This window comes from Rattus norvegicus, chromosome 15, assembly GCF_021556685.1.
Source record: "Rattus norvegicus strain SHRSP/BbbUtx chromosome 15, alternate assembly SHRSP_T2T, whole genome shotgun sequence".
In the NCBI taxonomy this organism is placed as follows: domain Eukaryota; kingdom Metazoa; phylum Chordata; class Mammalia; order Rodentia; family Muridae; genus Rattus; species Rattus norvegicus.
The window spans coordinates 97,363,570-97,391,517 of record NC_141548.1 but is presented as its reverse complement, the minus strand read 5'-3'; the positions used below and the strand labels follow the sequence as shown (position 1 = coordinate 97,391,517).

Below are 27,948 nucleotides of genomic sequence, written 5' to 3'. Positions count from 1 at the left end.
CCCAAAATCCTAAAATCCACTATATCCCCAGACTACAATTATTCATCTATAAACAAGCCAGTGTGCATACAGTGAACAGGAAGTCAAACTGTGGGAAAGAGATAAGTCGAGCAGGATAAAGCGAAGACGACTTCATCCTAAAATGTGTCATTCCCTGTGTTCTCAGCATCGTTGCCCCTAATGCTGTAACCATTTACTACAGCTCCTCATATTGTGGAGACACCCAATCGTACGATAATTTTTGGTTGCTACTTCATAACTGTAATTTTGGTCCTGTTATGAACTGTAATGTACATATGTGTGGACAGCGAGATTTGCGGAAGTGGTCTCAACACACAGGTTGAGAACTACAGCTCTAGGGTCTATGCACTTTAACGTATGAATGATGTCTACCAAAGAAAATGAGTTAATCTTGAATGTCAAGGATCTATGCTCTCTTGCAATCAGCTTGAAGATGATCCTTCAGTAGGTGAAGTAGCACAGGTGTGTTCCGTTCAGGTGTGACAAGACCCAGGGAAGCTTTATGAGAAAAAAAATTAATTGTTTTCTGACTAGACCTGTATACAATTTAAAAATACAAAATCTCGTGGCCCTTTATAGCAGAGATAAGGCCTCGTAGAAACACATGGCTTCCCCTCTTAGACTCTCTCCGTATCTACCTCATGGAGATAAGTGGCCCCTGTCATCTGTCACCGGAGACACCACGGGAAGAAATAGGAAAGCAGTTGAAGAGTTGCGATTTCCAAATCCATCTGAGACTCTGTTGGGTTCTTCGGGGACTAATTAAGCAGGTGTCTAACTCCTCCATCGCTAATCCTTTCTAGCAAATTTAAGTCGGGAGAAAACGGGTGGCAACCCTGTTTTCACTGGGCTCATAGGGACTCTTGACAGCTTGATAGATCTTCATGTTCCTTGTCCCAAAGCAACATGCTATAATACTTGCTACGACAGGCATTTATTCTCTGAATGACAGTCCCTGGCATAGACCTCACTCTATTATCATCATCCCAGCACTAAATTGCTAGTGCTGTCTGGATGTAGCCACACTGCGCTACAATTATGCCTAAAAACCACAATAATACAAGTGTATGTTCATATATACACTTATAGGATGGCTTATATGCTGTCTATACAATGTTTAAACTATAGCATCTTGATTATAGATATAAGTAAATAGTAGCAGCCACACTAGTATATTTTCTGTACCTTATAACATCTCTAGGCTCAATGTATGAAAAAGGAAGCATTCTCATGAAAATATAAATCTATAACTTTAGTTTGTATGCATTTTGTAAACTATAAAGTGATAGGATTGAAAAATAATTATTTCAAATTTATTGTCTGATACAAATTTAGAAATTACTTTCTTTTGTCTTCAGGTTTATTGAAAATGTGTCATAACAGATTAAACAGCTCCATGTGGTGCTTTGAAATTTATTGCAACCATAGGCTGAGGGACCTGCAGGTTGGAGAGCCGGCCAAAGTCCAGAAGCTTCAGCACTTCCCGGGTGTCAGGATCTACCTCAATGATCTCCTGATCTATGGTTGAGACCCCAGGAACATAATTATCTGTCCTCTGTCTTCTTTCTGTAACTTGATAGGGATTCTTCTTACAGGACCTCTCTGAATCTGCTTCACCAGATACGTGACATTGTTGCCTATCTTTTGACAAGTTTCTTGCTAGGGATTACAGTGATCTCCTTGTATACACGCTTGTTGGTGCGGAAGTCATTACCCAGGCAGGTGTGGTACTTCTCAATGATGACCCAGGCTGCCTTCTTCACAGGCTTGGTGTGAACACTGCCTCTGCTTGCAGGTTTTGTAAAAGAGTAGAAATTACTTTTTTTTTATTTTAAAGAAAATTTCCTTTGACATCTCTTTATGAATTGATTTGGCATTTTTTTCTTTTTGAAGTATCAAATCTGCATCGTATGTCTGAGCCCTCAGCTTTTCCTCACTGCCTGCAGGGGTAAACAGAATCACCGTGAAAATTTTAATGCCGACAGAAAGGAATGTAGGTGAACCCAAAGACTGGGCTGGAAGAGGAAAAAATCTGGATTCTGATTCAAGTATTAGCCAGGTTTTCCGAAACACCTGGAACAAGGTGATTGTGATTTCCATTGTTCAAAGATTAATACCATGACAAACTGGGAGATTGTATGAAGATTTCTTGTATATGCCATTATTTTTTATCAAGGTTCAAAAGCACAGTGTCAGGGTCATATGAGGGTAATCACACAGAAGAGGTGATCATGACAGAGAGGTTTTTTTTTTCCATCTTTTTTAAATTGGGTATTTCTTATTTACATTTCAAATGTTATTCCCTTTCCCGGTTTCCAGGCCAACATCCCCCTAATCCTTCCTCCTCCCCTTCTACATGGATGATCCCCTCCTCATTCTCCCCCAATTACCACCATCCCACCAAGAATCCTGTTCACTGGGGGTCCAGCCTAGGCAGGACCAAGGGCTTCCCTTTCCACCGGTGCTCTTACTAGGCTATTCATTGCTACCTATGAGGTTGGAGCCCAGGGTCAGTCCATGTATAGTCTTTATATAGTGGCTTAGTCCCTGGAAGCTCTGGTTGGTTGGCATTGTTGTTTATATGTTGAAAGAGCCCCTTCAGCTCTTTCAGTCCTTTCTCTGATTCCTTCAACGGTGGTCCCGTTCTCAGTTCAGTGGTTTGCTGCTGGCCTTGCCTATGTATTTGCTGTATTCTGGCTGTGTCTCTCAGGAGAGATCTACATCCTGTTCCTGTCAGCCTGCACTTCTTTGCTTCATCCATCTTATCTAGTTTGGTGGCCCACATGTGGGGCAGGCTCTGAATGGGCATTCCTTTACCCTGTGGTCTAAACTTTGCCTCCCTATTCCCTCCTATGTGTATTCTTTTTCCCCTTTTAAAGAAGGAGTGAAACATCTGTATTTTGGTCATCCTTCTTGAGTTTCACGTGTTCTGTGCGTTTATGGTAATTTGAGCATTTGAGCTAATATCCACTTATCAATGAGTGCATACTATGTGTGTTTTTCTGTGATTTGGTTACCTCACTCAGGATATTTTACAGTTTCATCCATTTGCCTATGAATTTCATAAAGTCATTGTTTTTGATACCTGAGTAATATTCCATTGTGTAGATGTACCACATTTTCTGTGTCCCATCCTCTGTTGAAGGGCATCTGGGTTCTTTCCAGATTCTGGCTATTATAAACAAGGCTGCTATGAACATTCTGGAGCATGTGTCTTTGTTGTATGTTGGAGCATCTTTTGGGTATATGCCCAAGAGAGGTATAGCTGGATCCTCAGGTAGTTCAATGTCCAATTTTCTGAGGAACCTCCAGACTGACATCCAGAATGGTTGTACCAGTCTGCAATCCCACCAACAATGGAGGAGTGTTCCTCTTCCTCCACATCCTCGCCAGCATCTGCAGTCACCTGAGTTTTTGATCTTAGCCATTCTCACTGGTGTGAGGTGAAATCTCAGGGTTGTTTTGATTTGCATTTCCCTTATGACTAAAGATGTTGAACATTTATTTAGGTGCTTCCCAGCTATTCCTCATTCTTCAACTGTGAATTCTTTGTTTAGCTCTGAACCCCATTTTTAATAGGGTTATTTGTCTCCCTGCAGTCTAACTTTGCGAGTTCTTTGAATATTTTGGATATAAGTCCTCTATCAGTTGTAGGATTGGTAAAGATCTTTTCCCAATCTGTTGGTTGCCGTTTTGTCCTAACAACAGTATCCTTTGCCTTACAGAAGCTTTGCAGGTTAATGAGATCCCATTTGTCGATTTTCCAGCCTTTTACTCTGAGGTAGTGTCTGTCTTTGTCTTTGATGTGTGTTTCCTTTAGGCAGCAAAATGCTGGATCCTCATTATGTATCCAGTTTGTTAATCTGTGTCTCTTTTTTTGGGCATTGAGTCCATTGGTTTTGAGAGATATTAAGGAATAGTGATTGTTGCTTCATGTTATCTTCATATTTGGACGTGAGATTATGTTTGTGTGCTTGTCTTCTCTTAGTTTTGTTGCAAAACAATTAGTTTCTTGTTTTTCCTAGGGTGTAGCTTGTCTCCTTGTGTTGGGCTTTACCATTTATTATCCTTTGTAGGGCTGGATTTGTAGAAAGATGTGTAAATTTCCTTTTGTCATGGAATATCTTGGTTTCTCCATATATGTTAATTGAGAGTTTTGCTGGATACAGTAACCTGGGCTGGCATTTGTGTTCTCTTAGGGTCTGTATGACATCTCTCCAGGCTTTCATGGCCTCTGGTGAGAAGTCTGGTGTAATTCTGTTAGGTCTGCCTTCATATGTTACTTGACCTTTCCCCCTTACTGCTTTTAATATTCCTTCTTTGTTTTGTGCATTTGGTGTTTTGACTATTATGTGACAGGAGGAGTTTCTTTTCTAGTCCAATCTATTTGGAGTTCTGTAGGCTTCTTGTATGTTTATGGGCATCTCTTTCTTTAGGTTAGAAAAGTTTTCTTCTATAATTTTATTGAAGATATTTACTGGTCTTTTGAGTTAGGAGTCTTCACTTTCTTCTATACCTATTATCCTTATTTTTGATCATCTCATCGTGTCCTGGATTTCCTGTATGTTTTGGGCCAGTAGCCTTTTCTGTTTTATATTATCTTTGACAGTTGTGTTGAAGATTTCTATGGAATCTTCTGCTCCTGAGATTCTTTCTTCTATCTCTTGTATTCTGTTGGTGATGCTTGTATCTACAGCTCCTTGTCTCTTCCTTTGGTTTTCTATATCTAGGGTTGTCTCCCTTTGTGCTTTCTTTACTGTTTCTATTTCCATTTTCAATTCCTTCACCTGTTTTATTGTGTTTTCCCGTAATTCTTTCAGGGATTTTTGTGTTTCATTTCTAACGGCTTCTATTTGTTTACTTGTATTTTCCTGCATTTCTTTATGTTGTTCCAATTGTCCTCCATAATTATGATCAAATGTGATTTTGAATATAGATCTTGCTTTTCTGGTGTGTTTGGGTATACAGTGTGTGCTTTGGTGGGAGAATTTGGCTCTGATGATGCCATGTAGTCTTGGTTTCTGTTACTTGGGTACCTGTGCTTACCTCTCGCCATCAGGTTGTCTCTGGTGTTACCTTGTTCTGCTATTTCTGACAGTAGCTTGACAATCTTATAAGCCTGTGTGTCAGGAGTGCTGTAGATCTGTTTTCCTGTTTTCTTTCAGCCAGTTATGGGAACAGAGTGTTCTGCTTTCAGGCATGTAGTCATTCCTGTCCACTGGCTTTCAGCTGTTCCTGTGGGCATGTGTCCTGAGTCCACCAGTCAGGACACTTGGAGCAGAAAAGTTGGTCTTACCTCTGGTCTTGGGCCTGACATTGCTCCTTGGGGCTAGGTTTCAGCTCTCTGTGAGGGCAGCAGTCAGAAGGGCCTGCTCCTCCTTCCTGGTCCCTGTGTGTATGGGTCCCTGGTGGTGGTAGGCGTTTTCCTCTAGAGTCAGAAATGTGGGTAGAGAGAACTTTCCAACAGAGAATTTTAAAGGGATAGCACCATTCCTAAACTGTACTCCTACATCACAAAACTTTTTGTTTCAGCTTAATATTGAAATTGTTGAAGGTCGATGTACTATTGAGGACAGTGTTTCCTCAGTCTTGAGCTTCTGTCAATAATTAATAGGGCCCCATTTGTCCTTCCCCATCCCTTGCTGCAATGCATAGAAGTTATTAGGTCATAAAACCAAATCAAAAGGTATAAATAGGAAAAAGGCTCTTGTGGGGAGGAGAAAGGGTTGACAGGTATACAAGGGAGACTAGAGAGTCTGGCAGGTGAGTGTTATCAGAATGCATTGTGCATGTGTGGCATGGCCAAGGACTAAATCCATTCTAAGAAAAACTTAGTGCCTTAAAATCTACTAATGTGATGCAATATAGAGATGAGAGGAACTTGGTTTTTAAGACAAGTCATTTTTAATCTTTCTCTGATTTAATGGGTCAGAATTGTCTTGGCAGAAGAAATATGAAAATTTGTTGCACCCTGACAAAATGAATCAATCATTGAGCTACAAATTATGGTCAATAGGGTGACAGCAACAGAAATGCAGAGGGCAGGGTAGAACCCCCATTCAGGAGGAAGACAGTGAAAGATGTGTTCTCCATGACTATAGATAAGGGTTCTTATTTACATGCTTGTGCTTGAAATCGCCCTTGTGAAAATCAATGACGATGGCTTCAGCTATAAAAGCCCATGGAAGTGAATCCACTTTAAATTTTACTCAGTGATGTTACAAGTGTTTGGCCGCTATTAGACAGTCTTTTCAGAAGATTTATGATAATAAGTATTCCTCACAAAGCCTGTAATTCTAAGGAACAAAGAGTGATCCTGCATTCATTGTGTATGATTAATGACTCCCACCTAACGAGGAAAAACATTTGCAGGACTAATCTACAATTGTAAGTGAAAATGAACTTTATAAAGAGATTTTTCTTGTTATTGTCAACAAAAAAAGGAGTTTTGCTTATGGAAGACATTTGCAAGTACTTGCATCAACTCACAAGAAATATTACTTTCAGCAATAAGACATTTTTCTAATTTGTATCATAATTAAAAATTCCTATTCTGTAAAATCTTGCAACTTTAAGCCTACTTCCTAAAATTTAGTAGATTTTTCTGATACCTGACATATGAGATAAAGATATGATATAAGTGGACAGGCTTTCTCAACCCCAATAATCATAGTAAAAAATATCATTAAAATCATTAAAACCAGTCATCTTTCCTTGAATTTTTTTTCTTTTTTTTTTCTTTTTTTTCGTAGCTGGGGACTGAACCCAGGGCCTTGTGCTTGCTAAGCAAGTGCTCTACCACTGAGCTAAATCCCCAACCCCAAAATCAGTCATCTTTCCTTGAAAGATGAAAAGCAAATAGTGTAGAAAGGTTTTTCTGTTATTTGAAAATTACTTTTATTGGACATAGTGTTAACTGAGGACCTAGCTATACCACTCCTGGGCATACACCCAAAAGATACTCCACAATGTTCTTAGAAGCCTTATTTATAATTGCCAGAAGCTGGCAAGAACCCAGATATCCTTCAAGAGAAGAATGGATATGGAAAATGTGGTAAATTTACACAATGGAGTACTACTCATCTATTTAAAACAATGACTTCATGGACTTCCTATGCAAATGAACGGAAATAGAAAATATCATCCTGAGTGAGGTAACCCAGTCACAAAAGTACACACATGGTATGTACACAATCACGGATAAGTGGATATTAGTCCAAAAGCTCGGAATCCCCAAGATACAATCCACAGACCACATTCAGCTCAAAAGGAAGGAAGTCCAAAGTGTGGATGCTTCAGTCTTTCTTAGAAGGGGGAACGAGGAATGAAAGAGTTGAAGGGGCTTGCAACTGCATAAGAACAATGCCATCCAACCAGAGCTTCCAGGGATGAAACTACTACCCAATGACTATACATGGACTGACCCTGGGCTCCAACTGCATAGGTAGCAGAGAACAGCCTTGTTGGGGCACCAGTAGAAGGGGAAGCCCTTGGTCCTACCAAGGTTGGACTCCCAGTGTAAGGGATTATTGGGGGAGACTATAATGAGGCATCGATGTGTAGGGGAACACCCATATAGAAGGGGAAGGGGGGCTAGGTGGGTGATGCACAGGAAATCAGGAAAGGGAATAACATTTGAAATGTAAATAAGAAATACCCAATTTAATAAAAATGGAAGAAAAAAAGAAGGGGGAACAAAATATTCACAGGGGGAAATATGGAGACAAGTGTGGAGCAGAACTGATGGAAAGGCCATCCAGAGACTGCCCCACCTGGGGATCCATCCCATATTAAGACACCAAACTCAGACAATATTTCTGATGCCAAGAAGTGCATGCTGATAGGAGCTTGATATAGCTGTTTCCTGAGAGGGTTTGCCAGAGCATGACAAATAGAGGGATGGATGCTCATAGCCAACCATTGTACTGAGAATGGGGTCCCCAGTGGAGGAGTTAGAGAAAGGACTGAAGAAGCAGAAGAGGTTTTCAACCCCACAAGAGAACAATAATATCAGTCACCTAGACCCTCTAGAGCTCCCAGGGACTAAACCACCATTCAAAGAATACGTATGTATATGGATCTATGCCTCCAGTCACATACATAACAGAGGATAGCCTTGATGGGCATCAATGGGAGGAGAGGCTCTTGGTCCTGTGAAGGCTTGATGACCCAGTTTGGGGAATGTCAGGGCGGGGAGGTGGGAGGAAATGGGTCAGTGAGTTGGGGAGCACCCTCATAGAAGCAGGGGAGGGAAGATGTGATAGTGGGTTTCTAGAGGGGAAACCAGGAAAGGGACATCCAATAAAAGAAAACAAAAAATAATATCCAGTAGGATGAATGAAAAGAAAAAATACTTTTATTATGCTTAATTGCATGTATGTGGTATGAGTCTCTTTGAGGGTAAGTGTATTGTGAATGCAAGTCACTGAGAAGGCTAGAGACTTCCAATCCCTCTGGAACTTGACTTGCACATTTCTTGAAGTCATGAGTTGTCTTATCTCTGGACTGGTTTCTGCCTCATAAATCAGAGGCAGATTGATTTATGTTTTTTAATAAACATAAATGGCTGGTATATTGTTTCTTTCAATACAGCCAGACCACTTCTTAGGATCCTATGCAACTGAACTAGGTCAGATCAGTGTCAATGTTCACCTGTCTTCCGATTAATGTTTTCAAAATCTGTATTGCTTTGCATGTCAAGAAGAAACACACATCGCCAGTCAACCAATATCTGCTTCTGAACACAGCTTCATGCCTTGTCTTTCCCTGCTCCTGGTAGCCATCTCAAATGGCTTTCTCCAGCTTGAAACCATATTTTTTCTTGCTGCATATGGCCATCTATTTTGCTTATAGCTTTGTATAGATTAAATGCCCTGTAGCAGTCAATAAAGGTTTGTTGATTATCTGACTGTAAACCCTTCACCTCTCTTTCTTTATCTCATGATACATTCAACTACTGTTACCTCTGAGTATTAAGGGCATCCACTCTCTCACAGGGTGAGAAATGTCACGTACCAGTTTCATCCCAATTTGAACTCAAAGAAAACTACAGCTAGTTACATCTCAATTAACTCCCATACTGCTCATGTGGTCATAGTGAAGGGGGTACGATTCTTTAATGATAATACTGTCTTGTGGGGTCCCTATCCCAATTCTCAGACATAAACACACCAACAACACTTTCTAGGTAAAGTACTGCCCAAGGAAGCCACAGATTCCATTTTTCTACCTACAGATTTTGCGATGTGGATTTTTGAGGCCCAGAAATGGAATGTTCTCAATCCAAGTCCTCATATGGAATTTTCAGAGACTGGAAAAGGAATCAAAGGTAGGGAAATCTTGCTTCAAAGATTTAGGAGAAGCTATCACAGTAGAGACAGCATATCTTCAGTATCGGCACGAAGCACATACAGAGTAGAAGTTCAGTTTTGGAAGAGTATTTTGTTTTTGTATTTGTGTTTCCTTTTCATTGAGAAACAAATCTGGAAGGTGTCCCAGCCACTGTGATCCAAGTTCATGGCCCTTCATCCCGTATTGTTTTCATTTCCACTTTGCCACAGGACAGAACGTTCAGGGAACAGGGAGCAGAAGGCAGGCAAAGACACCAGCTTCTCTGTTGGAATTAGATGCGCGATGCAAAGCTAAATATAATTTTTTGAACTTGTGTGAGATAAATCAGAGAGCTACTGTGAAATATCTGGGAAAGGAAAATCTGGTTTTACCTTTAAGCTGACCATGATTTAAGTTAAAAAAAAAGGAAGGAAGGCCAAATTCATTACGGAAAGTAGTTAGAAACTTTGGATGGTCTCCATAATTTGCTTTGTTATATATGTGATAATGAGAATAAAGTAAAATCTGCAATTTGAACTTTCATACTTTGCTCATGATGTTTCTTGCCCTGATTTTCTTAATATTCAGGCTTGATACTTTGGAAAGGAAGAGATATGCACATACTTTTATTATAATTATTAAGATGAAGACTGCTACTCCGATTCACTGAACATCTTCTATATTGAGTTTGCCTCTGTCTCTTGCAAGAAAGCCATGGAAAAGAGGAGATGATCTCCCCTCTAACCTCCTAAAGTCAGCTACTCTTTTCCTCATTGGGGATTATTTAAAGTTTATTGCCAGTAAGTAATTAGAAAGAATTAAACGCTAACTACAGTGTATGTGATCCACTTTCTGACACGCACTGTATGGCATATAGAATAGAATGGTTTCAGGGAATTAGTTAAATAATGGGTGGAAAGAACTCGGTAAGGTGGAGCATAAACTGGGAACCTGCACCGTGTTAAGCACATGCTGATGAGTTAACAAGTCTTAATGGAACTCCTTCTCAGGTAATAAAGGAGCTAAAGCAATAAAAATGCAATTGGTTAGTTGACAAGGATCTTTAGACTGGCAAAGTGCCATGAAATTAGACCATCAAGTGGCAGTTTGTGTCACTCACTACTCGTCACAGAAGGTAGTTAATCATTTCTAAAGCATGTTTGCCTTCTGGAGAACGGTTTTCAGGGACTGCTCAGTAACCTCTCTTCATGGTAGTGTTAGTTTGTTCTGTCTGCTTAACTTTCACTATCGTCAGTTTGGGAGCTTCTTAATTATATTCCAGGGATTTCATAGTCATTTTTAATTGTCTGAAAAGTGTCTTGATGTATATACATCTTAATAGCATCTGCACTATACCTGCTTTCCAATGCTGCCTGTCATCCCAGCAAAACCTAAACCAACACGTTTAAAAGACATGAGATGTCTTTTACTTATTCACTTTACATCCCACTCACTGAGCCCCTCCCAGTCAGCACCTCCCACAATATTTCTCTCAAACCCCCTCACCTTCTCCTCTGTGCAGGTGGAGCCTCCCTGATTACTTCCTCCATCCTGGCGCTTCAAGTCTCTGTGAGGCTAGTTACTTCCTCTCGGAGTGAGGCTAGAAAGGCAAATAGCTGGAACGTATCCTACATACAGTCAACAGCTTTTGGGACAGCCCCATCTCCAGTAGTTCTAGAATCACATGAAGCTGCACATCTACTATATATGTATGTATGTTCCTATGTATATATGTATGTATGTATGTGCAGGGAGGCCTAGGGTCCAGCCTGTGTATGTTATTTGGTGGTTCACTTTTAAATAGCAAGTTGTCTGTATGTATAAGATCATTGAGTAAAACCTTAGTAAGTAAAAAATATCAATATATTTTTCAATGCAAACCCTTGACACATTTTATGGAAACAAATTATATGTTTCCATTACAAGGCTTTAACAAGACAGCAGAACCACTGTCTCCACGGGAGGTGACATGAAGATATAAGATTTACCCATTAGAAATATGAGAGAGAGATTGTGGTTGAAGATTGAATAACACATTCAATTTTGACTTTAGAAATGTCTGTATTATTCCATTGACATTAGTCAATAGTAGAAATAAAACCCTAAAATTTAAGCATAGATTTTATGGTAGTTATTTTGGAAAGAATGACCAATCTGAAGTTTATAGGTAATACAATTTGGGAGTGAATACCCATTGAATGGTGTAGAGTGAGAATCAGCAATGCTTCTCGCCATGGAGAGAGTAGCAGCTCGTATGACGGGAGTAGAGAGGCACACATTCTTGAGACAGAAATGAGTCATGACTTTCTGACGCAGAACACATAGAATAAAGCATCGGTGCTTGAGAATAACACATATATTGCAAATAAATATGAATATTCTGTTTGATTTGGTTTTTCTTCCTTCCTTCCTTCCTTCCTTCCTTCCTTCCTTCCTTCCTTCCTTCCTTCCTTCTTTCTTTCTTTCTTTCTTTCTTTCTTTCTTTCTTTCTTTCTTTCTTTCTGATCTGGGTCATCAGCAGTAGAGGATACTCCTATTGTAGCAAAAAAAATTTTTGCTCTGTCTTCTCTTCTCATTCTGGAGAATCTGATATTTACAACTGGTTATTCTGTGCTTGGGTCACAAAACAGAGGGCCTTGGATGCTGGCAAGCTGGACTCTGAAAATGGGCATCAACATTGACGATGAGAAGAGTTGGCAGATTAGAGAAGGGATTGCCGAGGGCTTAGAGAATTTTTCGGTATAGTGCTTCATCAGTCTTGGCCTCCTGTCTTTCAATATTCCTCAGCAGTAAAATAATGATGGAAATACCAAAAAGTACTGTGTGGTGCTTGGTAAATGCACGATTTATTGCTGCTGTAACATTTATTTAGCTCATCACTTTCTTGGGATTTCTTAAAGATTTGGGTACATTTAAGATTTCCCAAAAGCTTCATAATTAGTGTATCTGAAACACCAAGAGAGCATGTAAAATCCTCTTCCATTTAATATCATCTTGACATTTCACTTGTAATGTGAAGGAGATAAAAGGATCAGCATTTACTACTCAATTTCTGTATCTTTTACTTTGCTAACTACCCCGATTTAACCGGCAGTTTTCTCTGTAATATGTAATACTGTGCTGCATTTTGCAGAACTAAATGGTTTTTAAAGTTTGTGTTGAGGGACATTTTGAGCTTTGCATTTATTTTGTATGTGCACTTTGTGACTTTTAAGTGTGACCTTCCATTGCAGATGAGAAATAATGGACTTGCTACTTGTTCCCCCATTTGTTAATGAGAACCTGTGCAGCCTTAGAAGTTTTAGAATATCTAACATGGGTTTGAACTAATAAATATTTTAAGGTTCTTTGGAGATATTTTTCCAAGCATTATGTCAGCAGAACTCAGTGTAGATAGATTTTTTAAAAAAATTCCTAACATGTTTTGCTTTTTATAACCTTACAAATAGGTATTTACTAAATATTTAATAACTACTTTAAAGGGATTCAAAAATTGTAAAGTAAAATGTTTGCAAACTCTACATTTTGGCTGTGTGTAATTGCTTCTCATATTATGCGTAGGCCAAAGCATAATATCTCATTCCATTTTTGCCCTTGGCCTTCTGTATTTCATAAGTACTCAGACAGAAAGGGCCGTCAGTTTGAAATATCTTAGCAAAGAGGCCGAAAAACAAAAGCAAAAAGATACCCTGACTTTCAAAGATCACACTTTCAATGCTGCTTCTTTAGATTTCAGAAAGAAAAAAGTATACTTGTGCTCCAGTAATTGGCTAAAGAGAGACCTGCCAGGAGACCACAGGGCTTATGAACCATGGACAAACTGGGGACAGGATCCTTCTGATTTCTATCTGTACCTAGGAGTTAATCCTGTGGCACAGAACTCCAGGCCCAAATCCTGCCCCAAGACAGCGAGTCCTCCAGGAGCTGTGACTCTTAAGGTCACAGGCTTAACAGGCTCACAGGAGGGACAGGCTCCAATCATAGACAGCAAGACCAACTAACATGAGAGATAACCAGATGACAAGAGACAATCACAAGACCATAAGAGACAGAAACCAAGGCTACTCGGCATCATCAGAACCCAGTTCTCCCACCACAGCAAGTCCCGGATACCCCAACACACCAGAGAAGCAAGGTTCTGATTTAAAGTCACATCTCATGATGATGATAGAGGACTTTAAGTAGGACATAAATAACTCCCTTAAAGAAATACAGAAGAACATAGGTAAAGAGGTAGAAGCCCTTAAAGAGGAAACACAAAAATCCCTGAAAGAATTATAGAAAAACACAATCAAACAGGTGAAGTAATTGAATAAAATGATCAAGGAACTAAAAATGGAAATAGAAACAATAAAGAAATCACAAAGAGAGACAAACCTACAGATAGAAACCCTAGAAAAGAAATCAGATTCCAGCATCATGAACAGAATACAATAGATAGAATCTCAGGGGCAGAAGATACCATAGCAAGCATTTACACAACAGTCAAAGGAAATGCAAAATGCAAAAAGCTCCTAACCCAAAACATCCAGGAAATCCAGGACACAATGAGAAGATCAAACCTAAGAATAATAGGTATACTCTCTCCCGCTCTTCCTCTCTTCTGCTCTCTCTCTCTCTCTCTCTCTCTCTCTCTCTCTCTCTCTCTGCTTCTCTTCCTCTCCTGGCTTGACACGATAAAAAAAAAAGAATAATAGGTATAGAAGAGAGTGAAGACTCCCAACTTAAAGGGCCAGTAAATGTCTTCAACAAAATTACAGAAGAAAACTTCCCTAACCTAAAGAAAAAGATGCCCATAAACATGCAAGAAGCCTACAGAACTCCAAATAGAGTGGACGAGAAAAGAAATTTCTCCTGTCACATAATAGCCAAAACACCAAATGCGAAAATCAAGGAAAGAATATTAAAAGCAATAAGTGAAAAGGGTAATTAGCATATAAGGGCAGACCTATCAGAATTACACCAGACTATAAAAGTCAGAAGATCCTGGGCAGATGTCATACAGACCCTAAGAGAAAAGAAATGCCAACCCAAACTACTATACCCAGCAAAACTCTCAATTAACATAGATGGAGAAACCAAGACAGGACAAAATCAAATTTACTCACTATCTTTACACAAATCCAGCCCTACCAAAAAAGAAAAAAATAGATGGAAAACTCCAACACAAGGAGGGAAACTACACCTTAGAAAAAGCAAGAAAGTAATCTTCCTTCAACAAAACAAAATAAGATTCCCATACAAACATAATTCCACTCCTAATAACAAAAATAACAGGAAACAACAATCATTTTTCCTTAATATCTCTTAACATCAAAAGACTCAATTCACCAATCAAAATACATAGACTAACAGACTGGATACATAAAGAGGACCCAACTTGTTCCTGCAAACAGGAAATGCACCTCAGTGACCAAGACAGATATGACTTCAGAGTAAAAGGCTGGAAAAAAAATTCCAAGCAAACGGTCCCAAGAAACCAGATGGAGTTGCCATTCTAATATTGAATAAAGTCAACTTTCAACCAAAAGTCATCAAAAAAGATAAGGAAGGAAACGTCATACTCATCAAAGGAATAATCTATCAAGATGAACTCTCGGTTCTGAACATCTATGCTCCAAATACAAGGGCACCCACATTCATAAAAGAAACTTTATTAAGTTCAAACAAACATTGCACCTCACTCTATAATATGAGGAGACTTCAATACCCCACTCTCATCAATGATAAATCATGGAAACAGAAACTAGACAGAGACACAGAGAAACTAACAGAAGTTATGAGTCAAATGGATTTAACAGACATCTATAGAACATTTCATCCTAAAACAAAAGAATATACCTTCTTCTCATCACCTCATGGTACCTTCTCTAAAATTTACCATATAATCTGTCACAAAACGGGTCTCAACAGATATAAGAAGATTTAAATAATCCCATGCATCCTATCAGATCACCACTGACTAAGGCTGGTCTTCAATAACAAAAACGACAGAAAGCCCATGTACACATGGAAGCCGAACAACGCTCTACTCACTAATAACTTAATCAAGGAAGAAATTAAAGATTTTTTAAAATTTGATGAAAATGAAGGCACAACATACCAAACCTCATGGGACACAATGACAACAGTGCTAAGAGGAAAACTCATAGCTCTGGGGGCCTCCAAAAAGAAACTGGAGAAAGCACACACTAGCAGCTTGACAGCACACCTGAAATCACTAGAAAAAAAAGAAGCAAATACACCCAAGAGGAGTAGACAGCTGGAAATAATCAAACTCAGGGCTGAAATCAACCAAGTAGAAATAAAAAGAACTATACAAAGAACCCGAGAGCTGAGCTGGTTCTTTGAGAAATCAACAAGATAGATAAACCCTTTGCCAGACTAACCAGAGAGCACAGAGACAGTATCCAAATTAACAAAATCAGAAATGAAAATGGAGAGGTAACACCAGAAACAGAAGAAAACCAAAAAATCATCAGACCATACCAAGAAAGCCTATACTCAACAAAACTGGAAAATTTGGATGAATTGGACAATTTTCCAGACAGATACCAGGTACCAGAGTTAAATCAGGATCAGATACACCATCGAAACAACGCCATAGCCCCTAAAAAAAGAAAAGCAGTCTATTAAAGTCTAACCAAAAAAGCCCAGAACCAGATGGGTTTAGTACAGAATTCTATCACACTGTCAAAGAAGACCTAATACCAATATTCCTCAAACTATTGTATGAAATAGAAACAGTAACAACACTACCTAAAGGTCACAATTATGTTCAAACTTAAACCACATAAAGAACCAACAAAGAGAACTTCATACTATTTTCCTTATGAATATCGATGCAAAATTACTCTATAAAATTCGCACAAAGGTAATTCAAGAATGCATCAAAACAACCATCCATCATGAGCAAGTAGCCTTCAAGCCAGGGAATGCAGGAATGGTTCAATATATGAAATCCATCAATGTAATCCACTATATGAACAAACTCATAGGAAAAAAAACCACATGAGCATTTCTTTAGATGCTGAGAAAACATTTTACAAGATTCAACATCCCTTCATCATGAAAGTCTTACAAAGATAAGGAATTCAAGACCCATACCTAAACAAAGTAAAAGCAATATACAGTAAATCAGTAGTCAACATCAACTAAGTGGAGAGAAACTTGAAGCAATATCACTAAAATCAGGGACTAGACAAGGCTGCCTGCTCTTTCTACCTATTCAATATAGTACTCGAAGTCCTAGCCAGAAAACAAGAGCAATCAGAAAACAAAAGGAGGTCAAAGGGATATAAATTGGAAAGGAAGAAGTCAAAATATCACTATTTGAAGATATGATACTATACTTGTGACCCTAAAAATTACATCAGAGAATTCTTACAGCTGATAAACTATTTCAGCAACTTGGCTGGATATAAAAATAATTCAAATAAATCAGTAATCTTCCCTACTCAAAGGATAAACAAACTGAGAATGAAATTCAGGAAATGGTACCCTTCACAAAGTCCCAACTGATATAAAATACCTTGGTCCGATTCTCGCCAAAAAGTAAAAGATCTGTATGACAAGAACTTCAAGCCTCTGAAGAAAGAAATTTAAGAAGATCTCAGAAGATGGAAAGATCTTCTATGCTCATCGATTGGCAGGATTAATATAGTAAAATTGGCCATTTTGCCAAAAGCAATCTACAGATTCATTGCAATCCCCATCAAAATTGCAACTCAGTTCTTCATAGAGTTAGAAAGAGCAATTTGCAAATTCATTTGGAATAACAAAAATCCCAGGACAGTAAAAATTATTTTCAACAATAAAAGGACTTCTGGGGAATCACCTTCCCTGACCTTAAGCTGTATTACAGAGCAATCAAGATGAAAAAAAACCATAAACAAACAAACAAACAACAACAACAAAAACAAAAACAAAAACAAAACCCTGTATGATATTGGTACAGAGATAGGCAGGTAGATCATCGGAATAGAATTGAAGACCCAGAAATGAACCCACACACCTATGGTCACTTGACCTTTGACAAATGATGTATCCCATCCAGTGGGAAAAAAAAGACAGCATTTTCCAACAAACGGTGCTGTTCAACTGTCAGTCAGCATGTAGAAGAATGCAAATCGATCCTTTCTTATCTCCTTGTACCCAGCTCAAGTTCAAGTGGATCAAAGACCTCCACGAAAAACCAGATACACTGCAACTAATAGAAGATCAGTTGGAGATAGAGGCCTTATATCCAAAATATACAAAGAACTCAAGAAGTTAGACCGCAGGGAGACAAATAACCCTATTAAAAAAGGGGTTCAGAGCTAAACGAACAATTCACAGCTGAGGAATGCCAAATGGCTGAGAAACAACTAAAGAAATGTTCAACATCTTTAGTCATAAGGGAAATGCAAATCAAAACAACCCTGAGATTTCACCTCACACCAGTGATTATGGCTAAGATCAAAAACTCAGGTGACAGCAGGTGCTGGCGAGGATGCGGAGAAAGAGGACCACTCCTCCATTTTTGGTGGGATTGCAGACTGGTACAACCATTCTGGAAATCAGTCTGGAGAATCCTCAGAAAATTGGACATTGAACTGCCTGAGGATCCAGCTATACCTCTCTTGGGCATATACCCAAAAGATGCCCCAACATATAAAAAAGACATGTGCTCCCCTATGTTCATCACAGCCTTATTTATAATAGCCAGAAGCTGGAAAGAACCCAGATGCCCTTCAACAGAGGAATGGATACAGAAAATGTGGTACATCTACACAATGGAATATTACTCAGCTATCAAAAACAATGACTTTATGAAATTCATAGGCAAATGGCTGGAACTGGAAAATATCATCCTGAGTGAGGTAACCCAATCACAGAAAAACACACATGGTATGCACTCATTGATAAGTGGCTATTAGCATAAATGCTTGAATTACCCTAGATGCCTAGAACAAATGAAACTCAAGACAGATGATCAAAATATGAATGCTTCACTCCTTCTTTAAAAGTGGAACAAGAATACCCTTTGCAGGGAATAGAGAGGCAAAGATTAAAACAGAGACTGAAGGAACACCCATTCAAAGCCTGCCCCACATGTGGCCCATACATATACAGCCATCCAATTAGACAAGATGGATGAAGCAAAGAAGTGCAGGCAGACAGGAGCCGGATGTAGATTGCTCCTGAGAGACACAGCCAGAATACAGCAAATACAGAGGCGAATGCCAGCAGCAAACCACTGAACTGAGAATAGGACCCCCGTTGAAGGAATCAGAGAAAGAACTGGAAGAGCTTGAACGGGCTCGAGACCCCATAGGTACAACAATGCCAAGCAACCAGAGCTTCCAGGGACTAAGCCACTACTACCTAAAGACTATACATGGACTGACCCTGGACTCTGACCTCATAGGTAGCAGTGAATATCCTAGTAAGAGCACCAGTGGAAGGGGAAGCCCTGGGTCCTGCTAAGACTGAACCCCCAGTGAACTAGATTGTTGGGGGGAGGGCAGCAATGGGGGGAGGATGGAGAGGGGAACACCCATAAAGAAGGGGAGTGGGAAGGGGGATGTTTGCCCGGAAACCGGGAAAGGGAATAACACTGGAAATGTGTATAAGAAATATTCAAGTTAATAAAAAAAAAAGAAGATCACTTGGGGAAGAGTCTCGATCTTATGGGCACAGGGGAAATTTTCCTGAACAGAACACCAATGCCTTATTCAACAAAAACAATTGGGACCTCATAAAATATCACATCTGTCATAAAGCAAAGACAGTGTCAGTAGGACAAAACAGCAAACAATAGATTGGGAAAAGTTCTTTATAAACCCTACTTCTGCTAGAGGGCTAACATTTACTATATACGGAACTCAAGAATTTAGATAGCAGAGAACCAAATAATCCTATTAAAAATTGGGTTCAGGGCTAAATAAAGAATTCTCAACTGAGGAATATTGAGAGGCTGAGAAGCACCTCAAAAAATATTCAACATCCTTAGTCATCCAGAAAAATGCAAATTAAAACAGCCCTGAGATTCTACCTCATACCAGTCAAAATAGCTAAGATCAAAAACTCAGGTGGCAACAGATGCTGGCGAGGATGTGGAGAAAGAGGAACACTCCTCCATTGTTGGGATTGCAGACTGGTACAACCATTCTGGAAATCAGTCTGGAGGTTTCTCAGAAAATGTGACATTGCACTACCTGAGGACCCAGTTATACCTCTCTTAGGCATATACCCAAAAGATGCTCCAAAATATAACAAAGACACATGCTCCACTATGTTCATAGCAGCCTTATTTATAATAGCCAGAAGCTAGAAACAACCCAGATGTCCCTCAACAGAGGAATGGATACAGAAAATGTGGTGCATTTATACAATGGAGTACTACTCAGCTATTAAAAGCATTGACTTCATGAAGTTCTTAGGCAGATGATGGGGACTAGAAAATATCATCCTAAGTGAGCCAACCCAATTATAAAAGAACACACATTGTATGCACTCAGTGAAAAGTAGATATTAGCCTAATCACTCAGAATACCCAAGATACAATTCACAGACCACTTGAAGCTCAAGAAGAAGGAGGAACAAAGTGTGGATGCTTCACTCCTTAGAAGGGGGAAGAAAATAATCAAGGGAGGAAATATGGATCACAATGGGCTGCAGACTGGAGGAAAGGTGTCCAGAGACTGCCCCAAGTGGACTGATGTTTGTATGCAGGTGAGGGCAGGCACAAGAAAAGGTAAGGCCTGTGTTTGGCCAGTGAAAAAGTAAAGCAGGCACAGAGTTTTGGAGAGGGGGGAAAGAGAGGGGAAGAGAAGAACCAAGATGGAGGCAGGGAAGGACGACCCAGACCTTTGTGGCCTTAAAGGGCCACAGGTAGTTATGAATATCTTAAAAGGGATAGATTATTAAAGGACAAATTGTCTTATCTAGGTGGGCAGTTTATATCAATATTAATTGGCTCTGAGTTTATTGGGTTGATGTTTTGTGAAGTGAGAATTTACTGATATAAATCTGATTGATAAATTACAAGCTTATTGAGTTTTGATTTTAATGAGTTACTGGGAGTCCTGACTGTAACCACAGGGGTGGGTGCAGGGAAAGTGAACACAGTTCACAGCAGAGAGCTGCGAGATAGCTGCTGAAGCTAGCAATGAGGTCAGAGAGGGCGGCTGCTGCTGGGCTCAGAGTAGCCAGGGCCGGTGTGGGAAGGAAATTGGAAACTTAGCAAGTCCGGTTGAGACGTTTTGCTGGTTGAGATAAAGTACTGCACAGACACCATGTGGCCCGCCGGAGCCAGCAATAGTGTGGTTGGTGCATTTTGATTTTATTATTTACCACTACAGCCCTACCTCAGGATCCATCCCATATAGAGACACCAAACCCAGACACTACTGCGTATGCCAAGAAGTACATGCTGACAGGAGCCTGATACAGCTGTCTCCTGAGAGGCTCTACCAGAGTCTGACAAATACAGATGGGAATGCTCACAGCTAACCATTGGACTGAGCACGGGGACCACAATGAAAGAGTTAGAGAAAGGACTGAATGAACTGTAGGGGTTTGCAACACCATAGGAAGAACAACAATATCAACCAACCAGATCCCTCAGAACTCCCAGAGACTAAACTACCAACCAAAGAGTAGACATGGTGGGACCCATGGCTCCAGCTGCATACTTAGCAGAGGATGGCCTTGCCTTGCATCAATGGAGGAGAGGCCCATGGTCCTGGAAAGACTCTATCCCCAGTATAGGGGAATGTCAGGGCAGGGATTCGGGAGTGGTTGGGTGGGTGGGAGGGTGGGGAGCACCCTCAGAGAAGCAGGGGAAGGGAGGATGGGATAAGGGTATTTGTGGAGGGGAAATCGGGAAAGGGGATAACATTTGAAATGTAAATACACAAAATATCCAATAAAATATATGTAAAAAGAAAGAGAAAAACTACAAATGGAAGAGCCCCAACACTTTTTGTTTCTTGAACACGAACTTGATTTTATTGTAAGTTTTTATTTATTTTTGTAAGAATCTCTACTTAGCAGCCTTACACGCATGATACACAAAATTTTGTGTTGGGTTACAGTTATAACATCAAAGAGGAGAATCAACGTGTTTAATTCAGGTTTAAAAAAATGTACTTCCATATTCTATATGGTTTAATATTCCGCTTTTCAAGTATCATAATTTCATTTTCGTCAGCTAAGGTATAGCTTGTATCAACCCATCGCATTATCTACTCAGTACCTTTAGTTGTCTAAGGTTTCAAAAGATGTGTATGAAGATGCTTAGAGACTCAGTGTGTGGCATTCTGTTAAGGCATGGGCATGGATTAGGACAAGAGAAGGACGCCCTTTCAAAAGTGTGCCTCTGTGACTCTGTTATATCCTGATTCAAGAGTTCAACTACAAATGTCTGAAATTACCTCTTTTTTTTTTTTGCAAGAATTTGAATTCTTTACGTAACTAAAAAATCATAACTGGTTCATTTTTATTGGGCTAGTATAACAACTATTGAGAGCTACTTCCTCTGAGCATGAAACTCGGAGCACGCAGGATACAGTCATTCTGTTAAACTATTTCGATGCAATATTTAACAGAATAAAAAACACTGCAAAGTGCAAAATGGGATCGTTATAAACACGTTGAATGTAGATATATAGAATATGGCTCAGTGAGCTACTGTGTCTTAAACTGAAAACACAAAGAAATTGAAACGTTCCAGAATGTTCTTACTTAAGAATAGGATAAGCCTGAGGGAAAACAATCCTGCAAGTGCCTCGTGGTTCTTGGATTCCCAGCGTTTATGTACTCCTTGTTTGCTATAATATGTAATCTCTATTCTATAAGACTACCAGAAGGAAATTACCAAAGTGCTGGACCATAGAGTTTAAATAACAATATTGTAGATCGCACACCTTGGAGGAATTTGACACTTCCTGTGTATATGGAAATATCTGTATTTAAAGTTATAACTGGGGTTGGGGATTTAGCTCAGTGGTAGAGTGCTGGCCTAGCAAGCGCAAGGCCCTGGGTTTGGTCCCCAGCTCCGGAAAAAAAAAGTTATAACTGCTTGGAAAGAATGTGAAACTGAGGGGGTTGGGGATTTGGCTCAGTGGTAGAGCGCTTGCCTAGCAAGCGCAAGGCCCTGGGTTCGATCCCCAGCTCCGAAAAAAAAAAAAAGAATAGAAAAAAAAAAGAATAGAAAAAAAAGAATGTGAAACTGAGGAAAGGTACTGATGTACAGCCATTAGAACTAAATAATAGTAAATCAATAAATCAAGGAAATAAAAAATTACTCTCATTTCCTTGTAGATTTTCCTACTTTCAGATACAAAATCAAACTGTGTTCAGAAGGAATATGACTCCTGTGATTCGTGTCCTCTGTTCCCATGAGGTGAATGGTGACAAGCTAATTGATGGTTTGACATAAATACAGCAAAAGCAGTATATATACATACATACATATAAATGTATGTATAAAATATTTTAGTAGAACAAAATCCTTTCTGTGCATAAATAATCAACATAAATATTTTCTAGGGATAAAATTAAAAGTAATGTTTCCTATTTTCATGTAGATCTTATTAGTGTGTCAGATAAAATAATTTATCATCAGTTTGCCATGCATACATAAAAGGAACATAATACGGGAACATTGTCATAATGTAAGCATTTATAGGTTCATAAATTAAAAAGATGCTCTCATAATATGAATATAAGAATCATATTACAATACAATAAACAGACATCGAAGATTAACAATTCCAGTCATAAAAAGTAAAGATATGAAACACTGAAAAAAGAAATCCTGCAAGGTGTTCCTGCTGTAAACAATTCCACAGTTTGATCTTGTGAAATGAATAATTTATGTATCTCCTTTATGTCTACAGTGGGATGACAATCGGAGCTGAGTGACAAGAGAGACCAACCAATCCCTCATAAGAAGCACAGCCTGTCCTGAGCTGTGCTGTGTGAACTTTCCCAGGAGGTTTTCTTCCTGAACTGTGAATGGCAAATTGCAAAACTAGTGCCACGGGTTAGCAGACAGGGGTTGTGTGAAACACAATTCATGATCCCTCATGTTAAACTCAAGTTTCAAGGAATGGTATATGGAACGCATGGAATTAAGTTACCTGATTTGACAAGATTAAATTGAGTTAGAAGATTGACAAGATCTGGATTGCCATTTTGTAACCACAAGGACTTGGGTAATATTGATAGACTTTAAAATTCACTGGGTAGCTAAAGCTTAATAGGGAATACTGAGGACCAAGAGACAAAACAAAACATCAAAATTTAGCAGATTCTTTTACAAAGAAAGAAAGAAAGAAAGAAAGAAAGGAAGGAAGGAAGAAAGAAAGATGGATAGATAGATATAGACAGATAGATAGATAGATAGATAGGTAGGTAGGTAGGTAGATAGATAGATAGATAGATAGATAGATAGATAGATAGATAGATAGATGGAGAGAGAAAGGGGGAAAAAAGCTAAAATCACCAACTGCAAGTAAGACTAGTGGTTTAACATGGGGAGCTAAGAGCTCTTTATTGCTTAAGAAATTCGTGTGGACCTTTGCAAACAGCCCGACACAATTAAATATTGTTAAAGACCCCAGTTCCAGGACCACAGGGAGCCAGTTCAGTAGATTTAATGATGGCAAGAAAGCCAGGCTTGTAGTTTAAAAGGTTCTCTATTGTAAGTTACAGGGGACTCAAGCTTGGCATTGTGAGACTAAAGTAGGAAAAAAAAATAACCTTGTGAGATTTCCTTAAAAAACATTCCTGCATATGCAGGTATATGCACACATATGAATCTCTGTTAATGTCAAAAGAGGTGGACATTCAGACACATTCAGGTTATGGCCATTGACGAAGGCAGACATGTGCTCAAAACACTTGTGACACTGTTCCATTGAGCAGAGACAACTTATAATAAAACATTGATGTGTGTTTATTTTGGGAACTAATTTAATAAAAGAAATAGAAGTTGTATGTATTCCTTGGAGAAAAAAATAACTTCTTTATCACTGTCAAGAAAGCAGGCTCACGTTGGGAGTGGCTTCAAAGTCTGAACTTGATACTAGAAATCTGTCATTTGTGACTCAGCTCTCACACAGACTGCTATGATCCAGAATGGAAGCTTTGTTAAGAATTACACTGAAAAGAACAGTTCCTACTCTGTGAATTTCTGTGTTGTGTGCATTAAATTAATGAGTCTGAAATAATTTGAAAGTATAAGACCACTTTATATGTCACTTTCTCTCGTTATTTTATTACATACTTTAAATTTACATTTCAAATGTCATTCCCTTTCCCTGTTTCCCAACCATAATCCCCCATTCCATCCCCCTCCCCTTCTTCTATAAGGGTATTTCCTCTCCCCAAACACCCCCCCTTCCTGTCCCCCTGACATTCCTCTGCACTGGGATGTCCAGCCCTTGCAGGACCAAGGGCTTCTCCTCACATTGGAGCCCAACAAGACTATCCTCTGCTACATATGCAACTGGAGCCATGGGTCTGTCCGTGTGTAATCTTTGGGTAGTGGTTTAGTCTCTGGGAGCTCTGGTTGGTGGGTATTATTGTTCTTATGGGGTTGCAAGCCGCTTCATCTCCTTGAATCCTTTCTCTAACTTCCAATGGGGACCCTGTTCTCAGTTCAATGGTTTGCTGCTAGCATTCTCCTCTGTATTTGTCTCCTTCTGGCCGAGTCTCTAAGGTAGAGCAGGCTCTGAATGGCCATGCCTTCAGTCTCTGCTCCAAACTTTGTCTGCATATCTCCTCCTGTGAATATTTTGTTCCCCCTTTTAAGAAGGCCTGAAGCATCCACACTTTGGTCTTTCTGTTTTCCTGAGCATCATGTGGTCTGTGGATTGTATCTTGCATAATTCGAGCTTTTGGGCTGATATCCACTTATGAATAAGAGTGTGTTTTTCTGTGATTGGTTTACCTCACTCAGGATGATATTTTCTAGTTCCATCCATTTGCCTATGAATTTCATGAAGTCATTGTTTTTGATAGCTGAGTAGTAGTCCATTGTGTAGATGTACCACATTTTCTGTATCCATTCCTCTGTTGAAGGGCATTTGGGTTCTTTCCAGCTTCTGGCTATTATAAATAAGGGTGCTCTGAACATAGTGGAGCACGTGTCTTTGTTGTATGTTGGAGCATCCTTTGGGTATATGCCCAGGAGTGGTATAGCTGGGTCTTCAGGTAGTGCAATGTACAATTTTTTGAGAAACCTCCATACTGATTTCCAGAGTGGTTGTACCAGCTTGCCATCCCACCAACAATGGAGGAGTGTTCCTCTTTCTCCCCATCCTTGCCCACATCTGTTGTCATCTGAGTTTTTGATTTTAGTCATTCTGACTGGTGTGAGGTGGAATCTCAGTGTTGTTTTGATTTACATTTCCCTGATCACTAAGGATGTTGAACATTTCTTTAGTTACTTCTCAGACATTTAATATTACTCAGCTGAGAACTCTTTGTTTAGCCCTGTACGCCATTTTAATAGGGTTATTTGGCTCTCTGGAGTCTAACTTCTTGAGTTCTTTGTATATATTGGATATTAGCCCTCTATCAGATGTAGGATTGGTAAAGATTTTTTTCCCAGTCTGTTGGTTGCTGTTTTGGCCTAAGGATAGTGTCCTTTGCCTTACGGAAGCTTTTTAGTTTTAGGAGGTCCCATTTGTTGATTCTTGATCTTAGAGCATAAGTCATTGGTGCTTTGTTCAGGAAAATTTCCCCAATGCCCATGTGTTCAATACTGTTCCCTAATTTCTCTTCTATTAGTTTGAGTGTATCTAGTTTGATGTTGGACTTGAGCTTTGTACAGGCTAATAAAAATGGATCAATTTGCATTTTATACATGCTGACCTCCAGTTGAACCAGCACCATTTGTTGCTATCTTACTTCCATTGGATGGATAGTTTTAGCTTCTTTATCAAAGATCAAGTGGCCATAGGTGTGTAGGTTCATTTCTGGGTCTTCAATTCTATTTCATTGATCTAACTATCTATCTCTGTACCAATGACATGCAGTTTTTGTCACTATTGCTCTATAATACTGCTTGAGGTCAGGGATGGTGATTCCTCCAGAAGTCCTTTTATTGTTGAGGATAGTTTTCTCTATCCTGGGCTTTTTGTTATGCCAAATGAATTTGCAAATTGCTCTTTCTAACTCTATGAAAAATTGAGTTGGAATTTTGATGGGAATTGCACTGAATCTGTAGATTGCTTTTGAGAAAAATGGCCATTTTTACTATATTAATTCTGCCAATTCCTGAGCATGGGAGATCTTTCCGTCTTCTGAGTCACTTTCTAAAGATGCAGCTACAGTCAACCATCTGACTGAGCACAAGGAAGAGCTGGGGGAAGGACCTAAGGATTGCAACCCCATTATAAGAACAATACCAACTAACCGGACCACTCAGAGCTCCCAGGGACTAAACCACCAACCAAAGAGGGGAAATGGTATGGGGGCGGTTGTGGAGGGAAAACTGGTAAGGGGGATATCCTTTGAAAGGTAAAGGAATGAAATGATTACTAATATAAATAAACAGAAAGAAAGGCTGAGTAATCGCCTCAGTTACTTTCCCAACAAAAAGCGGCTTACAGGAGAAGCATTTATGCTCACAGTTCTGGGAACATGGTTGAGGGCAGGATTATCTTCTCAACAGGAGCTTCAAAACTCGTCATTTAGTCTTTTCTCTTAATGGCAATTCCTACAAAGTGTTGAAACTCAGACTTTGCGATATGGTATTTGAAATTTAGAAGCCATCTAGAAAGTTGAGAGAAGAAATCATGACATAGTTTGGGCAAAAGTAAATAGAAGTTAGCAATAGGGAATGTGTTATATGAAAACATTGATTAAACCTAAAACTGTACCAAGTACACATTTTCAAATCTGTGACTTTTTCATTCTCTTTCCTCCCTCTTTTTCTGTCTCCCCTTTCTCTCTTTCACTGTGTTCCCACCTTTTTTTGCCACAAAAGCAATATTTTGAAGAAGATTAATAAAAGGAATGTGAAAGGGAGGGAGTAATTTATTCTTTTTCAATTAGCGCAGTTCCTAGGAAGACTTTCCTAACTTAAGCATGTTTGTCTGTCAAGAAAATTGTTTAGAAATTTAAACTGGATTTTTAACTGAACCCATTGCATAAAAAGAGCCTAGGATATGACATAAGGGAATACTTATTTCTATTATTTTTAATATTCTTTAAAATTTTTTATTAATCATTCCTGTCATTTACATCTTCCAGGTTACCCTTCCACAACATCCCCCATCCCATCCTTCCTTTCTCCTTCCCATTTGCCTCTATGAAGGTGCTCCCCTACCTACCCACCCACTCCCACTCCACCGCTCTAGCCTCCCCCTAAGCTGAAGCATCAAACCTCCATGGGACCAAGGGTTTCCCCTCCCATTGGTGTCAGACAAGGCCATCCTCTCCTACATAACTTTCTGGAGCCATGGATCCCTCTTTGTACACTCCCTGGTTGGTGGTCTAGACCTTGGGAGCACTGGGTTGTCCGGCCAGCTGGTGTTGTTCTTCCTACGGGCTTGCAAAGCCCCCTCAGCTCCTCCAGTCCTTCCATTCTCCAGGGTC

At 39.4% G+C, this 27,948-nt stretch overlaps 1 pseudogene; it reads right to left on the bottom strand.

The window, feature by feature from the left end:
• Nucleotides 1-1,405: 1,405 nt before the first annotated feature.
• On the bottom strand, nt 1,406-27,041 carry LOC148001138 (small ribosomal subunit protein eS17 pseudogene; annotated as a pseudogene).
• Nucleotides 27,042-27,948: the final 907 nt, after the last annotated feature.